Below are 19,716 nucleotides of genomic sequence, written 5' to 3'. Positions count from 1 at the left end.
TTGAAAAAAATAAAATTTTGGCCAATTTTATTTCTTCATAATTTCGATGCCCGAGCTTTAGAAATAGCTTACAGGTTAACATGTCAAGAAAACACAATTTTTTGATGATCAAAACTACCCAAATTTAGACACCTCCTTTTCTGAAAAAGTGGACAGGTCCGGACCTGTTGAAAAAAATTAAATTTTGGCCAATTTTATTTCTTCATAATTTCGATGCCCGAGCTTTAGAAATAGCTTACAGGTTAACATGTCAAGAAAACACAATTTTTTGATGATCAAAACTACCCAAATTTAGACACCTCCTTTTCTGAAAAAGTGGACAGGTCCGGACCTGTTGAAAAAAATTAAATTTTGGCCAATTTTATTTCTTCATAATTTCGATGCCCGAGCTTTAGAAATAGCTTACAGGTTAACATGTCAAGAAAACACAATTTTTTGATGATCAAAACTACCCAAATTTAGACACCTCCTTTTCTGAAAAAGTGGACAGGTCCGGACCTGTTGAAAAAAATAAATTTTGGCCAATTTTATTTCTTCATAATTTCGATGCCCGAGCTTTAGAAATAGCTTACAGGTTAACATGTCAAGAAAACACAATTTTTTGATGATCAAAACTACCCAAATTTAGACACCTCCTTTTCTGAAAAAGTGGACAGGTCCGGACCTGTTGAAAAAAAATAAATTTTGGCCAATTTTATTTCTTCATAATTTCGATGCCCGAGCTTTAGAAATAGCTTACAGGTTAACATGTCAAGAAAACACAATTTTTTGATGATCAAAACTACCCAAATTTAGACACCTCCTTTTCTGAAAAAGTGGACAGGTCCGGACCTTTTGAAAAAAATAAATTTTGGCCAATTTTATTTCTTCATAATTTCGATGCCCGAGCTTTAGAAATAGCTTACAGGTTAACATGTCAAGAAAACACAATTTTTTGATGATCAAAACTACCCAAATTTAGACACCTCCTTTTCTGAAAAAGTGGACAGGTCCGGACCTGTTGAAAAAAATTAAATTTTGGCCAATTTTATTTCTTCATAATTTCGATGCCTGAGCTTTAGAAATAGCTTACAGGTTAACATGTCAAGAAAACACAATTTTTTGATGATCAAAACTACCCAAATTTAGACACCTCCTTTTCTGAAAAAGTGGACAGGTCTGGACCTGTTGAAAAAAATAAAATTTTGGCCAATTTTATTTCTTCATAATTTCGATGCCCGAGCTTTAGAAATAGCTTACAGGTTAACATGTCAAGAAAACACAATTTTTTGATGATCAAAACTACCTAAATTTAGACACCTCCTTTTCTGAAAAAGTGGACAGGTCCGGACCTGTTTAAAAAAAATAAATTTTGGCCAATTTTATTTCTTCATAATTTCGATGCCCGAGCTTTAGAAATAGCTTACAGGTTAACATGTCAAGAAAACACAATTTTTTGATGATCAAAACTACCCAAATTTAGACACCTCCTTTTCTGAAAAAGTGGACAGGTCCCGACCTGTTGAAAAAAATTAAATTTTGGCCAATTTTATTTCTTCATAATTTCGATGCCCGAGCTTTAGAAATAGCTTACAGGTTAACATGTCAAGAAAACACAATTTTTTGATGATCAAAACTACCCAAATTTAGACACCTCCTTTTCTGAAAAAGTGGACAGGTCCGGACCTGTTGAAAAAAATTAAATTTTGGCCAATTTTATTTCTTCATAATTTCGATGCCCGAGCTTTAGAAATAGCTTACAGGTTAACATGTCAAGAAAACACAATTTTTTGATGATCAAAACTACCCAAATTTAGACACCTCCTTTTCTGAAAAAGTGGACAGGTCCGGACCTGTTGAAAAAAAATAAATTTTGGCCAATTTTATTTCTTCATAATTTCGATGCCCGAGCTTTAGAAATAGCTTACAGGTTAACATGTCAAGAAAACACAATTTTTTGATGATCAAAACTACCCAAATTTAGACACCTCCTTTTCTGAAAAAGTGGACAGGTCCGGACCTGTTGAAAAAAATTAAATTTTGGCCAATTTTATTTCTTCATAATTTCGATGCCCGAGCTTTAGAAATAGCTTACAGGTTAACATGTCAAGAAAACACAATTTTTTGATGATCAAAACTACCCAAATTTAGACACCTCCTTTTCTGAAAAAGTGGACAGGTCCGGACCTGTTGAAAAAAAATAAATTTTGGCCAATTTTATTTCTTCATAATTTCGATGCCCGAGCTTTAGAAATAGCTTACAGGTTAACATGTCAAGAAAACACAATTTTTTGATGATCAAAACTACCCAAATTTAGACACCTCCTTTTCTGAAAAAGTGGACAGGTCCGGACCTGTTGAAAAAAATTAAATTTTGGCCAATTTTATTTCTTCATAATTTCGATGCCCGAGCTTTAGAAATAGCTTACAGGTTAACATGTCAAGAAAACACAATTTTTTGATGATCAAAACTACCCAAATTTAGACACCTCCTTTTCTGAAAAAGTGGACAGGTCCGGACCTGTTGAAAAAAATTAAATTTTGGCCAATTTTATTTCTTCATAATTTCGATGCCTGAGCTTTAGAAATAGCTTACAGGTTAACATGTCAAGAAAACACAATTTTTTGATGATCAAAACTACCCAAATTTAGACACCTCCTTTTCTGAAAAAGTGGACAGGTCCGGACCTGTTGAAAAAAAATAAATTTTGGCCAATTTTATTTCTTCATAATTTCGATGCCCGAGCTTTAGAAATAGCTTACAGGTTAACATGTCAAGAAAACACAATTTTTTGATGATCAAAACTACCCAAATTTAGACACCTCCTTTTCTGAAAAAGTGGACAGGTCCGGACCTGTTGAAAAAAAATAAATTTTGGCCAATTTTATTTCTTCATAATTTCGATGCCCGAGCTTTAGAAATAGCTTACAGGTTAACATGTCAAGAAAACACAATTTTTTGATGATCAAAACTACCCAAATTTAGACACCTCCTTTTCTGAAAAAGTGGACAGGTCCGGACCTGTTGAAAAAAATAAATTTTGGCCAATTTTATTTCTTCATAATTTCGATGCCCGAGCTTTAGAAATAGCTTACAGGTTAACATGTCAAGAAAACACAATTTTTTGATGATCAAAACTACCCAAATTTAGACACCTCCTTTTCTGAAAAAGTGGACAGGTCCGGACCTGTTGAAAAAAAATAAATTTTGGCCAATTTTATTTCTTCATAATTTCGATGCCCGAGCTTTAGAAATAGCTTACAGGTTAACATGTCAAGAAAACACAATTTTTTGATGATCAAAACTACCCATATTTAGACACCTCCTTTTCTGAAAAAGTGGACAGTCCGTACCAGTTGAAAAAAAATAAATTTTGGCCAATTTTATTTCTTCATAATTTCGATGCCCGAGCTTTAGAAATAGCTTACAGGTTAACATGTCAAGAAAACACAATTTTTGATGATCAAAACTACCCAAATTTAGACACCTCCTTTTCTGAAAAAGTGGACAGGTCCGGACCTTTTGAAAAAAATAAATTTTGGCCAATTTTATTTCTTCATAATTTCGATGCCCGAGCTTTAGAAATAGCTTACAGGTTAACATGTCAAGAAAACACAATTTTTTGATGATCAAAACTACCCAAATATAGACACCTCCTTTTCTGAAAAAGTGGACAGGTCCGGACCTGTTGAAAAAAATTAAATTTTGGCCAATTTTATTTCTTCATAATTTCGATGCCCGAGCTTTAGAAATAGCTTACAGGTTAACATGTCAAGAAAACACAATTTTTTGATGATCAAAACTACCCAAATTTAGACACCTACTTTTCTGAAAAAGTGGACAGGTCCGGACCTGTTGAAAAAAATAAAATTTTGGCCAATTTTATTTCTTCATAATTTCGATGCCCGAGCTTTAGAAATAGCTTACAGGTTAACATGTCAAGAAAACACAATTTTTTGATGATCAAAACTACCCAAATTTAGACACCTACTTTTCTGAAAAAGTGGACAGGTCCGGACCTGTTGAAAAAAAATAAATTTTGGCCAATTTTATTTCTTCATAATTTCGATGCCCGAGCTTTAGAAATAGCTTACAGGTTAACATGTCAAGAAAACACAATTTTTTGATGATCAAAACTACCCAAATTTAGACACCTACTTTTCTGAAAAAGTGGACAGGTCCGGACCTGTTGAAAAAAATAAATTTTGGCCAATTTTATTTCTTCATAATTTCGATGCCCGAGCTTTAGAAATAGCTTACAGGTTAACATGTCAAGAAAACACAATTTTTTGATGATCAAAACTACCCAAATTTAGACACCTCCTTTTCTGAAAAAGTGGACAGGTCCGGACCTGTTGAAAAAAAATTAATTTTGGCCAATTTTATTTCTTCATAATTTCGATGCCCGAGCTTTAGAAATAGCTTACAGGTTAACATGTCAAGAAAACACAATTTTTTGATGATCAAAACTACCCAAATTTAGACACCTCCTTTTCTGAAAAAGTGGACAGGTCCGTACCAGTTGAAAAAAAATAAATTTTGGCCAATTTTATTTCTTCATAATTTCGATGCCCGAGCTTTAGAAATAGCTTACAGGTTAACATGTCAAGAAAACACAATTTTTTGATGATCAAAACTACCCAAATTTAGACACCTCCTTTTCTGAAAAAGTGGACAGGTCCGGACCTGTTGAAAAAAATTAAATTTTGGCCAATTTTATTTCTTCATAATTTCGATGCCCGAGCTTTAGAAATAGCTTACAGGTTAACATGTCAAGAAAACACAATTTTTTGATGATCAAAACTACCCAAATTTAGACACCTCCTTTTCTGAAAAAGTGGACAGGTCCGGACCTTTTGAAAAAAATAAATTTTGGCCAATTTTATTTCTTCATAATTTCGATGCCCGAGCTTTAGAAATAGCTTACAGGTTAACATGTCAAGAAAACACAATTTTTTGATGATCAAAACTACCCAAATTTAGACACCTCCTTTTCTGAAAAAGTGGACAGGTCCGGACCTTTTGAAAAAAATAAATTTTGGCCAATTTTATTTCTTCATAATTTCGATGCCCGAGCTTTAGAAATAGCTTACAGGTTAACATGTCAAGAAAACACAATTTTTTGATGATCAAAACTACCCAAATTTAGACACCTACTTTTCTGAAAAAGTGGACAGGTCCGGACTTGTTGAAAAAAATAAATTTTGGCCAATTTTATTTCTTCATAATTTCGATGCCCGAGCTTTAGAAATAGCTTACAGGTTAACATGTCAAGAAAACACAATTTTTTGATGATCAAAACTACCCAAATTTAGACACCTCCTTTTCTGAAAAAGTGGACAGGTCCGGACCTTTTGAAAAAAATAAATTTTGGCCAACTTTATTTCTTCATAATTTCGATGCCCGAGCTTTAGAAATAGCTTACAGGTTAACATGTCAAGAAAACACAATTTTTTGATGTTCAAAACTACCCAAATTTAGACACCTCCTTTTCTGAAAAAGTGGACAGGTCCGGACCTGTTGAAAAAAATAAAATTTTGGCCAATTTTATTTCTTCATAATTTCGATGCCCGAGCTTTAGAAATAGCTTACAGGTTAACATGTCAAGAAAACACAATTTTTTGATGATCAAAACTACCCAAATTTAGACACCTCCTTTTCTGAAAAAGTGGACAGGTCCGGACCTTTTGAAAAAAATAAATTTTGGCCAATTTTATTTCTTCATAATTTCAATGCCCGAGCTTTAGAAATAGCTTACAGGTTAACATGTCAAGAAAACACAATTTTTTGATGATCAAAACTACCCAAATTTAGACACCTACTTTTCTGAAAAAGTGGACAGGTCCGGACCTGTTGAAAAAAAATAAATTTTGGCCAATTTTATTTCTTCATAATTTCGATGCCCGAGCTTTAGAAATAGCTTACAGGTTAACATGTCAAGAAAACACAATTTTTTGATGATCAAAACTACCCAAATTTAGACACCTACTTTTCTGAAAAAGTGGACAGGTCCGGACCTGTTGAAAAAAATAAATTTTGGCCAATTTTATTTCTTCATAATTTCGATGCCCGAGCTTTAGAAATAGCTTACAGGTTAACATGTCAAGAAAACACAATTTTTTGATGATCAAAACTACCCAAATTTAGACACCTCCTTTTCTGAAAAAGTGGACAGGTCCGGACCTGTTGAAAAAAAATTAATTTTGGCCAATTTTATTTCTTCATAATTTCGATGCCCGAGCTTTAGAAATAGCTTACAGGTTAACATGTCAAGAAAACACAATTTTTTGATGATCAAAACTACCCAAATTTAGACACCTCCTTTTCTGAAAAAGTGGACAGGTCCGGACTAGTTGAAAAAAAATAAATTTTGGCCAATTTTATTTCTTCATAATTTCGATGCCCGAGCTTTAGAAATAGCTTACAGGTTAACATGTCAAGAAAACACAATTTTTTGATGATCAAAACTACCCAAATTTAGACACCTCCTTTTCTGAAAAAGTGGACAGGTCCGGACCTTTTGAAAAAAATAAATTTTGGCCAATTTTATTTCTTCATAATTTCGATGCCTGAGCTTTAGAAATAGCTTACAGGTTAACATGTCAAGAAAACACAATTTTTTGATGATCAAAACTACCCAAATTTAGACACCTACTTTTCTGAAAAAGTGGACAGGTCCGGACCTGTTGAAAAAAAATAAATTTTGGCCAATTTTATTTCTTCATAATTTCGATGCCCGAGCTTTAGAAATAGCTTACAGGTTAACATGTCAAGAAAACACAATTTTTTGATGATCAAAACTACCCAAATTTAGACACCTCCTTTTCTGAAAAAGTGGACAGGTCCGGACCTGTTGAAAAAAATTAAATTTTGGCCAATTTTATTTCTTCATAATTTCGATGCCCGAGCTTTAGAAATAGCTTACAGGTTAACATGTCAAGAAAACACAATTTTTTGATGATCAAAACTACCCAAATTTAGACACCTACTTTTCTGAAAAAGTGGACAGGTCCGGACCTGTTGAAAAAAATAAATTTTGGCCAATTTTATTTCTTCATAATTTCGATGCCCGAGCTTTAGAAATAGCTTACAGGTTAACATGTCAAGAAAACACAATTTTTTGATGATCAAAACTACCCAAATTTAGACACCTCCTTTTCTGAAAAAGTGGACAGGTCCGGACCTGTTGAAAAAAAATTAATTTTGGCCAATTTTATTTCTTCATAATTTCGATGCCCGAGCTTTAGAAATAGCTTACAGGTTAACATGTCAAGAAAACACAATTTTTTGATGATCAAAACTACCCAAATTTAGACACCTCCTTTTCTGAAAAAGTGGACAGGTCCGGACCAGTTGAAAAAAAATAAATTTTGGCCAATTTTATTTCTTCATAATTTCGATGCCCGAGCTTTAGAAATAGCTTACAGGTTAACATGTCAAGAAAACACAATTTTTTGATGATCAAAACTACCCAAATTTAGACACCTCCTTTTCTGAAAAAGTGGACAGGTCCGGACCTTTTGAAAAAAATAAATTTTGGCCAATTTTATTTCTTCATAATTTCGATGCCCGAGCTTTAGAAATAGCTTACAGGTTAACATGTCAAGAAAACACAATTTTTTGATGATCAAAACTACCCAAATTTAGACACCTACTTTTCTGAAAAAGTGGACAGGTCCGGACCTGTTGAAAAAAAATAAATTTTGGCCAATTTTATTTCTTCATAATTTCGATGCCCGAGCTTTAGAAATAGCTTACAGGTTAACATGTCAAGAAAACACAATTTTTTGATGATCAAAACTACCCAAATTTAGACACCTCCTTTTCTGAAAAAGTGGACAGGTCCGGACCTGTTGAAAAAAATTAAATTTTGGCCAATTTTATTTCTTCATAATTTCGATGCCCGAGCTTTAGAAATAGCTTACAGGTTAACATGTCAAGAAAACACAATTTTTTGATGATCAAAACTACCCAAATTTAGACACCTACTTTTCTGAAAAAGTGGACAGGTCCGGACCTGTTGAAAAAAAATAAATTTTGGCCAATTTTATTTCTTCATAATTTCGATGCCCGAGCTTTAGAAATAGCTTACAGGTTAACATGTCAAGAAAACACAATTTTTTGATGATCAAAACTACCCAAATTTAGACACCTACTTTTCTGAAAAAGTGGACAGGTCCGGACCTGTTGAAAAAAATTAAATTTTGGCCAATTTTATTTCTTCATAATTTCGATGCCCGAGCTTTAGAAATAGCTTACATGTTAACATGTCAAGAAAACACAATTTTTTGATGATCAAAACTACCCAAATTTAGACACCTCCTTTTCTGAAAAAGTGGACAGGTCCGGACCTTTTGAAAAAAATAAATTTTGGCCAATTTTATTTCTTCATAATTTCGATGCCCGAGCTTTAGAAATAGCTTACAGGTTAACATGTCAAGAAAACACAATTTTTTGATGATCAAAACTACCCAAATTTAGACACCTCCTTTTCTGAAAAAGTGGACAGGTCCGGACCTGTTGAAAAAAAATAAATTTTGGCCAATTTTATTTCTTCATAATTTCGATGCCCGAGCTTTAGAAATAGCTTACAGGTTAACATGTCAAGAAAACACAATTTTTTGATGATCAAAACTACCCAAATTTAGACACCTCCTTTTCTGAAAAAGTGGACAGGTCCGGACCTGTTGAAAAAAATTAAATTTTGGCCAATTTTATTTCTTCATAATTTCGATGCCCGAGCTTTAGAAATAGCTTACAGGTTAACATGTCAAGAAAACACAATTTTTTGATGATCAAAACTACCCAAATTTAGACACCTCCTTTTCTGAAAAAGTGGACAGGTCCGGACCTGTTGAAAAAAATTAAATTTTGGCCAATTTTATTTCTTCATAATTTCGATGCCCGAGCTTTAGAAATAGCTTACAGGTTAACATGTCAAGAAAACACAATTTTTTGATGATCAAAACTACCCAAATTTAGACACCTCCTTTTCTGAAAAAGTGGACAGGTCCGGACCTGTTGAAAAAAATTAAATTTTGGCCAATTTTATTTCTTCATAATTTCGATGCCTCAGCTTTAGAAATAGCTTACAGGTTAACATGTCAAGAAAACACAATTTTTTGATGATCAAAACTACCCAAATTTAGACACCTCCTTTTCTGAAAAAGTGGACAGGTCCGGACCTGTTGAAAAAAAAAAAATTTTGGCCAATTTTATTTCTTCATAATTTCGATGCCCGAGCTTTAGAAATAGCTTACAGGTTAACATGTCAAGAAAACACAATTTTTTGATGATCAAAACTACCCAAATTTAGACACCTCCTTTTCTGAAAAAGTGGACAGGTCCGGACCTGTTGAAAAAAAATAAATTTTGGCCAATTTTATTTCTTCATAATTTCGATGCCCGAGCTTTAGAAATAGCTTACAGGTTAACATGTCAAGAAAACACAATTTTTTGATGATCAAAACTACCCAAATTTAGACACCTCCTTTTCTGAAAAAGTGGACAGGTCCGGACCTGTTGAAAATAATTAAATTTTGGCCAATTTTATTTCTTCATAATTTCGATGCCCGAGCTTTAGAAATAGCTTACAGGTTAACATGTCAAGAAAACACCATTTTTTGATGATCAAAACTACCCAAATTAAGACACCTCCTTTTCTGAAAAAGTGGACAGGTCCGGACCTGTTGAAAAAAAATAAATTTTGGCCAATTTTATTTCTTCATAATTTCGATGCCCGAGCTTTAGAAATAGCTTACAGGTTAACATGTCAAGAAAACACAATTTTTTGATGATCAAAACTACCCAAATTTAGACACCTCCTTTTCTGAAAAAGTGGACAGGTCCAGACCTGTTGAAAAAAATAAAATTTTGGCCAATTTTATTTCTTCATAATTTCGATGCCCGAGCTTTAGAAATAGCTTACAGGTTAACATGTCAAGAAAACACAATTTTTTGATGATCAAAACTACCCAAATTTAGACACCTCCTTTTCTGAAAAAGTGGACAGGTCCGGACCTTTTGAAAAAAATAAATTTTGGCCAATTTTATTTCTTCATAATTTCGATGCCCGAGCTTTAGAAATAGCTTACAGGTTAACATGTCAAGAAAACACAATTTTTTGATGATCAAAACTACCCAAATTTAGACACCTCCTTTTCTGAAAAAGTGGACAGGTCCGGACCTGTTGAAAAAAATTAAATTTTGGCCAATTTTATTTCTTCATAATTTCGATGCCCGAGCTTTAGAAATAGCTTACAGGTTAACATGTCAAGAAAACACAATTTTTTGATGATCAAAACTACCCAAATTTAGACACCTCCTTTTCTGAAAAAGTGGACAGGTCCGGACCTGTTGAAAAAAATTAAATTTTGGCCAATTTTATTTCTTCATAATTTCGATGCCTCAGCTTTAGAAATAGCTTACAGGTTAACATGTCAAGAAAACACAATTTTTTGATGATCAAAACTACCCAAATTTAGACACCTCCTTTTCTGAAAAAGTGGACAGGTCCGGACCTGTTGAAAAAAAATAAATTTTGGCCAATTTTATTTCTTCATAATTTCGATGCCCGAGCTTTAGAAATAGCTTACAGGTTAACATGTCAAGAAAACACCATTTTTTGATGATCAAAACTACCCAAATTTAGACACCTCCTTTTCTGAAAAAGTGGACAGGTCCGGACCTGTTGAAAAAAAATAAATTTTAGCCAATTTTATTTCTTCATAATTTCGATGCCCGAGCTTTAGAAATAGCTTACAGGTTAACATGTCAAGAAAACACAATTTTTTGATGATCAAAACTACCCAAATTTAGACACCTCCTTTTCTGAAAAAGTGGACAGGTCCAGACCTGTTGAAAAAAATAAATTTTGGCCAATTTTATTTCTTCATAATTTCGATGCCCGAGCTTTAGAAATAGCTTACAGGTTAACATGTCAAGAAAACACAATTTTTTGATGATCAAAACTACCCAAATTTAGACACCTCCTTTTCTGAAAAAGTGGACAGGTCCGGACCTTTTGAAAAAAATAAATTTTGGCCAATTTTATTTCTTCATAATTTCGATGCCCGAGCTTTAGAAATAGCTTACAGGTTAACATGTCAAGAAAACACAATTTTTTGATGATCAAAACTACCCAAATTTAGACACCTCCTTTTCTGAAAAAGTGGACAGGTCCGGACCTGTTGAAAAAAATTAAATTTTGGCCAATTTTATTTCTTCATAATTTCGATGCCCGAGCTTTAGAAATAGCTTACAGGTTAACATGTCAAGAAAACACAATTTTTTGATGATCAAAACTACCCAAATTTAGACACCTCCTTTTCTGAAAAAGTGGACAGGTCCGGACCTGTTGAAAAAAAATAAATTTTGGCCAATTTTATTTCTTCATAATTTCGATGCCCGAGCTTTAGAAATAGCTTACAGGTTAACATGTCAAGAAAACACAATTTTTTGATGATCAAAACTACCCAAATTTAGACACCTCCTTTTCTGAAAAAGTGGACAGGTCCCGACCTGTTGAAAAAAATTAAATTTTGGCCAATTTTATTTCTTCATAATTTCGATGCCCGAGCTTTAGAAATAGCTTACAGGTTAACATGTCAAGAAAACACAATTTTTTGATGATCAAAACTACCCAAATTTAGACACCTCCTTTTCTGAAAAAGTGGACAGGTCCGGACCTGTTGAAAAAAAAAAAATTTTGGCCAATTTTATTTCTTCATAATTTCGATGCCCGAGCTTTAGAAATTGCTTACAGGTTAACATGTCAAGAAAACACAATTTTTTGATGATCAAAACTACCCAAATTTAGACACCTCCTTTTCTGAAAAAGTGGACAGGTCCGGACCTGTTGAAAAAAATTAAATTTTGGCCAATTTTATTTCTTCATAATTTCGATGCCCGAGCTTTAGAAATAGCTTACAGGTTAACATGTCAAGAAAACACAATTTTTTGATGATCAAAACTACCCAAATTTAGACACCTCCTTTTCTGAAAAAGTGGACAGGTCCGGACCTGTTGAAAAAAATTAAATTTTGGCCAATTTTATTTCTTCATAATTTCGATGCCCGAGCTTTAGAAATAGCTTACAGGTTAACATGTCAAGAAAACACAATTTTTTGATGATCAAAACTACCCAAATTTAGACACCTACTTTTCTGAAAAAGTGGACAGGTCCGGACCTGTTGAAAAAAAAAAAATTTTGGCCAATTTTATTTCTTCATAATTTCGATGCCCGAGCTTTAGAAATTGCTTACAGGTTAACATGTCAAGAAAACACAATTTTTTGATGATCAAAACTACCCAAATTTAGACACCTCCTTTTCTGAAAAAGTGGACAGGTCCAGACCTGTTGAAAAAAAATAAATTTTGGCCAATTTTATTTCTTCATAATTTCGATGCCCGAGCTTTAGAAAAAGCTTACAGGTTAACATGTCAAGAAAACACAATTTTTTGATGATCAAAACTACCCAAATTTAGACACCTCCTTTTCTGAAAAAGTGGACAGGTCCGGACCTGTTGAAAAAAAAAAATTTGGGCCAATTTTATTTCTTCATAATTTCGATGCCCGAGCTTTAGAAATTGCTTACAGGTTAACATGTCAAGAAAACACAATTTTTTGATGATCAAAACTACCCAAATTTAGACACCTCCTTTTCTGAAAAAGTGGACAGGTCCGGACCTGTTGAAAAAATTAAATTTTGGCCAATTTTATTTCTTCATAATTTCGATGCCCGAGCTTTAGAAATAGCTTACAGGTTAACATGTCAAGAAAACACAATTTTTTGATGATCAAAACTACCCAAATTTAGACACCTCCTTTTCTGAAAAAGTGGACAGGTCCGGACCTGTTGAAAAAAAATAAATTTTGGCCAATTTTATTTCTTCATAATTTCGATGCCCGAGCTTTAGAAATAGCTTACAGGTTAACATGTCAAGAAAACACAATTTTTTGATGATCAAAACTACCCAAATTTAGACACCTCCTTTTCTGAAAAAGTGGACAGGTCCGGACCTGTTGAAAAAAATTAAATTTTGGCCAATTTTATTTCTTCATAATTTCGATGCCCGAGCTTTAGAAATAGCTTACAGGTTAACATGTCAAGAAAACACAATTTTTTGATGATCAAAACTACCCAAATTTAGACACCTCCTTTTCTGAAAAAGTGGACAGGTCCGGACCTGTTGAAAAAAAAAAAATTTTGGCCAATTTTATTTCTTCATAATTTCGATGCCCGAGCTTTAGAAATTGCTTACAGGTTAACATGTCAAGAAAACACAATTTTTTGATGATCAAAACTACCCAAATTTAGACACCTCCTTTTCTGAAAAAGTGGACAGGTCCGGACCTGTTGAAAAAAATTAAATTTTGGCCAATTTTATTTCTTCATAATTTCGATGCCCGAGCTTTAGAAATAGCTTACAGGTTAACATGTCAAGAAAACACAATTTTTTGATGATCAAAACTACCCAAATTTAGACACCTCCTTTTCTGAAAAAGTGGACAGGTCCGGACCTGTTGAAAAAAATTAAATTTTGGCCAATTTTATTTCTTCATAATTTCGATGCCCGAGCTTTAGAAATAGCTTACAGGTTAACATGTCAAGAAAACACAATTTTTTGATGATCAAAACTACCCAAATTTAGACACCTCCTTTTCTGAAAAAGTGGACAGGTCCGGACCTGTTGAAAAAAATTAAATTTTGGCCAATTTTATTTCTTCATAATTTCGATGCCCGAGCTTTAGAAATAGCTTACAGGTTAACATGTCAAGAAAACACAATTTTTTGATGATCAAAACTACCCAAATTTAGACACCTCCTTTTCTGAAAAAGTGGACAGGTCCGGACCTGTTGAAAAAAATTAAATTTTGGCCAATTTTATTTCTTCATAATTTCGATGCCCGAGCTTTAGAAATAGCTTACAGGTTAACATGTCAAGAAAACACAATTTTTTGATGATCAAAACTACCCAAATTTAGACACCTACTTTTCTGAAGAAGTGGACAGGTCCGGACCTGTTGAAAAAAAATAAATTTTGGCCAATTTTATTTCTTCATAATTTCGATGCCCGAGCTTTAGAAATAGCTTACAGGTTAACATGTCAAGAAAACACAATTTTTTGATGATCAAAACTACCCAAATTTAGACACCTCCTTTTCTGAAAAAGTGGACAGGTCCGGACCTGTTGAAAAAAATTAAATTTTGGCCAATTTTATTTCTTCATAATTTCGATGCCCGAGCTTTAGAAATAGCTTACAGGTTAACATGTCAAGAAAACACAATTTTTTGATGATCAAAACTACCCAAATTTAGACACCTCCTTTTCTGAAAAAGTGGACAGGTCCGGACCTGTTGAAAAAGATTAAATTTTGGCCAATTTTATTTCTTCATAATTTCGATGCCCGAGCTTTAGAAATAGCTTACAGGTTAACATGTCAAGAAAACACAATTTTTTGATGATCAAAACTACCCAAATTTAGACACCTACTTTTCTGAAAAAGTGGACAGGTCCGGACCTTTTGAAAAAAATAAATTTTGGCCAATTTTATTTCTTCATAATTTCGATGCCCGAGCTTTAGAAATAGCTTACAGGTTAACATGTCAAGAAAACACAATTTTTTGATGATCAAAACTACCCAAATTTAGACACCTACTTTTCTGAAAAAGTGGACAGGTCCGGACCTTTTGAAAAAAATAAATTTTGGCCAATTTTATTTCTTCATAATTTCGATGCCCGAGCTTTAGAAATAGCTTACAGGTTAACATGTCAAGAAAACACAATTTTTTGATGATCAAAACTACCCAAATTTAGAACCTACTTTTCTGAAAAAGTGGACAGGTCCGGACCTGTTGAAAAAAATAAAATTTTGGCCAATTTTATTTCTTCATAATTTCGATGCCCGAGCTTTAGAAATAGCTTACAGGTTAACATGTCAAGAAAACACAATTTTTTGATGATCAAAACTACCCAAATTTAGACACCTCCTTTTCTGAAAAAGTGGACAGGTCCGGACCTGTTGAAAAAAAATAAATTTTGGCCAATTTTATTTCTTCATAATTTCGATGCCCGAGCTTTAGAAATAGCTTACAGGTTAACATGTCAAGAAAACACAATTTTTTGATGATCAAAACTACCCAAATTTAGACACCTCCTTTTCTGAAAAAGTGGACAGGTCCGGACCTGTTGAAAAAAATTAAATTTTGGCCATTTTATTTCTTCATAATTTCGATGCCCGAGCTTTAGAAATAGCTTACAGGTTAACATGTCAAGAAAACACAATTTTTTGATGATCAAAACTACCCAAATTTAGACACCTCCTTTTCTGAAAAAGTCGACAGGTCCGGACCTGTTGAAAAAAATTAAATTTTGGCCAATTTTATTTCTTCATAATTTCGATGCCCGAGCTTTAGAAATAGCTTACAGGTTAACATGTCAAGAAAACACAATTTTTTGATGATCAAAACTACCCAAATTTAGACACCTCCTTTTCTGAAAAAGTGGACAGGTCCGGACCTGTTGAAAAAAATTAAATTTTGGCCAATTTTATTTCTTCATAATTTCGATGCCCGAGCTTTAGAAATAGCTTACAGGTTAACATGTCAAGAAAACACAATTTTTTGATGATCAAAACTACCCAAATTTAGACACCTCCTTTTCTGAAAAAGTGGACAGGTCCGGACCTGTTGAAAAAAAATAAATTTTGGCCAATTTTATTTCTTCATAATTTCGATGCCCGAGCTTTAGAAATAGCTTACAGGTTAACATGTCAAGAAAACACAATTTTTTGATGATCAAAACTACCCAAATTTAGACACCTACTTTTCTGAAAAAGTGGACAGGTCCGGACCTTTTGAAAAAAATAAATTTTGGCCAATTTTATTTCTTCATAATTTCGATGCCCGAGCTTTAGAAATAGCTTACAGGTTAACATGTCAAGAAAACACAATTTTTTGATGATCAAAACTACCCAAATTTAGACACCTACTTTTCTGAAAAAGTGGACAGGTCCGGACCTTTTGAAAAAAATAAATTTTGGCCAATTTTATTTCTTCATAATTTCGATGCCCGAGCTTTAGAAATAGCTTACAGGTTAACATGTCAAGAAAACACAATTTTTTGATGATCAAAACTACCCAAATTTAGAAACCTACTTTTCTGAAAAAGTGGACAGGTCCGGACCTGTTGAAAAAAATAAAATTTTGGCCAATTTTATTTCTTCATAATTTCGATGCCCGAGCTTTAGAAATAGCTTACAGGTTAACATGTCAAGAAAACACAATTTTTTGATGATCAAAACTACCCAAATTTAGACACCTCCTTTTCTGAAAAAGTGGACAGGTCCGGACCTGTTGAAAAAAAATAAATTTTGGCCAATTTTATTTCTTCATAATTTCGATGCCCGAGCTTTAGAAATAGCTTACAGGTTAACATGTCAAGAAAACACAATTTTTTGATGATCAAAACTACCCAAATTTAGACACCTCCTTTTCTGAAAAAGTGGACAGGTCCGGACCTGTTGAAAAAATTAAATTTTGGCCAATTTTATTTCTTCATAATTTCGATGCCCGAGCTTTAGAAATAGCTTACAGGTTAACATGTCAAGAAAACACAATTTTTTGATGATCAAAACTACCCAAATTTAGACACCTCCTTTTCTGAAAAAGTGGACAGGTCCGGACCTGTTGAAAAAAATTAAATTTTGGCCAATTTTATTTCTTCATAATTTCGATGCCCGAGCTTTAGAAATAGCTTACAGGTTAACATGTCAAGAAAACACAATTTTTTGATGATCAAAACTACCCAAATTTAGACACCTCCTTTTCTGAAAAAGTGGACAGGTCCGGACCTGTTGAAAAAAATTAAATTTTGGCCAATTTTATTTCTTCATAATTTCGATGCCCGAGCTTTAGAAATAGCTTACAGGTTAACATGTCAAGAAAACACAATTTTTTGATGATCAAAACTACCCAAATTTAGACACCTACTTTTCTGAAAAAGTGGACAGGTCCGGACCTGTTGAAAAAAAATAAATTTTGGCCAATTTTATTTCTTCATAATTTCGATGCCCGAGCTTTAGAAATAGCTTACAGGTTAACATGTCAAGAAAACACAATTTTTTGATGATCAAAACTACCCAAATTTAGACACCTCCTTTTCTGAAAAAGTGGACAGGTCCGGACCTGTTGAAAAAAATTAAATTTTGGCCAATTTTATTTCTTCATAATTTCGATGCCCGAGCTTTAGAAATAGCTTACAGGTTAACATGTCAAGAAAACACAATTTTTGATGATCAAAACTACCCAAATTTAGACACCTCCTTTTCTGAAAAAGTGGACAGGTCCGGACCTGTTGAAAAAAAATAAATTTTGGCCAATTTTATTTCTTCATAATTTCGATGCCCGAGCTTTAGAAATAGCTTACAGGTTAACATGTCAAGAAAACACAATTTTTTGATGATCAAAACTACCCAAATTTAGACACCTCCTTTTCTGAAAAAGTGGACAGGTCCGGACCTGTTGAAAAAAATTAAATTTTGGCCAATTTTATTTCTTCATAATTTCGATGCCCGAGCTTTAGAAATAGCTTACAGGTTAACATGTCAAGAAAACACAATTTTTTGATGATCAAAACTACCCAAATTTAGACACCTACTTTTCTGAAAAAGTGGACAGGTCCGGACCTGTTGAAAAAAAATAAATTTTGGCCAATTTTATTTCTTCATAATTTCGATGCCCGAGCTTTAGAAATAGCTTACAGGTTAACATGTCAAGAAAACACAATTTTTTGATGATCAAAACTACCCAAATTTAGACACCTCCTTTTCTGAAAAAGTGGACAGGTCCGGACCTGTTGAAAAAAATTAAATTTTGGCCAATTTTATTTCTTCATAATTTCGATGCCCGAGCTTTAGAAATAGCTTACAGGTTAACATGTCAAGAAAACACAATTTTTTGATGATCAAAACTACCCAAATTTAGACACCTCCTTTTCTGAAAAAGTGGACAGGTCCGGACCTGTTGAAAAAAAATAAATTTTGGCCAATTTTATTTCTTCATAATTTCGATGCCCGAGCTTTAGAAATAGCTTACAGGTTAACATGTCAAGAAAACACAATTTTTTGATGATCAAAACTACCCAAATTTAGACACCTCCTTTTCTGAAAAAGTGGACAGGTCCGGACCTGTTGAAAAAAATTAAATTTTGGCCAATTTTATTTCTTCATAATTTCGATGCCCGAGCTTTAGAAATAGCTTACAGGTTAACATGTCAAGAAACACAATTTTTTGATGATCAAAACTACCCAAATTTAGACACCTCCTTTTCTGAAAAAGTGGACAGGTCCGGACCTGTTGAAAAAAAAAAAATTTTGGCCAATTTTATTTCTTCATAATTTCGATGCCCGAGCTTTAGAAATAGCTTACAGGTTAACATGTCAAGAAAACACAATTTTTTGATGATCAAAACTACCCAAATTTAGACACCTCCTTTTCTGAAAAAGTGGACAGGTCCGGACCTGTTGAAAAAAATAAAATTTTGGCCAATTTTATTTCTTCATAATTTCGATGCCCGAGCTTTAGAAATAGCTTACAGGTTAACATGTCAAGAAAACACAATTTTTTGATGATCAAAACTACCCAAATTTAGACACCTCCTTTTCTGAAAAAGTGGACAGGTCCGGACCTGTTGAAAAAAATTAAATTTTGGCCAATTTTATTTCTTCATAATTTCGATGCCCGAGCTTTAGAAATAGCTTACAGGTTAACATGTCAAGAAAACACAATTTTTTGATGATCAAACTACCCAAATTTAGACACCTCCTTTTCTGAAAAAGTGGACAGGTCCGGACCTGTTGAAAAAAATTAAATTTTGGCCAATTTTATTTCTTCATAATTTCGATGCCCGAGCTTTAGAAATAGCTTACAGGTTAACATGTCAAGAAAACACAATTTTTTGATGATCAAAACTACCCAAATTTAGACACCTACTTTTCTGAAAAAGTGGACAGGTCCGGACCTGTTGAAAAAAATTAAATTTTGGCCAATTTTATTTCTTCATAATTTCGATGCCCGAGCTTTAGAAATAGCTTACAGGTTAACATGTCAAGAAAACACAATTTTTTGATGATCAAAACTACCCAAATTTAGACACCTACTTTTCTGAAAAAGTGGACAGGTCCGGACCTGTTGAAAAAAATTAAATTTTGGCCAATTTTATTTCTTCATAATTTCGATGCCCGAGCTTTAGAAATAGCTTACAGGTTAACATGTCAAGAAAACACAATTTTTTGATGATCAAACCTACCCAAATTTAGACACCTCCTTTTCTGAAAAAGTGGACAGGTCCGGACCTGTTGAAAAAAATTAAATTTGGCCAATTTTATTTCTTCATAATTTCGATGCCCGAGCTTTAGAAATAGCTTACAGGTTAACATGTCAAGAAAACACAATTTTTTGATGATCAAAACTACCCAAATTTAGACACCTCCTTTTCTGAAAAAGTGGACAGGTCCGGACCTGTTGAAAAAAATTAAATTTTGGCCAATTTTATTTCTTCATAATTTCGATGCCCGAGCTTTAGAAATAGCTTACAGGTTAACATGTCAAGAAAACACAATTTTTTGATGATCAAACCTACCCAAATTTAGACACCTCCTTTTCTGAAAAAGTGGACAGGTCCGGACCTGTTGAAAAAAATTAAATTTTGGCCAATTTTATTTCTTCATAATT

Source organism: Acipenser ruthenus, chromosome 14, assembly GCF_902713425.1.
Source record: "Acipenser ruthenus chromosome 14, fAciRut3.2 maternal haplotype, whole genome shotgun sequence".
NCBI classification, from domain to species: domain Eukaryota; kingdom Metazoa; phylum Chordata; class Actinopteri; order Acipenseriformes; family Acipenseridae; genus Acipenser; species Acipenser ruthenus.
This window is presented reverse-complemented; position numbering follows the sequence as displayed.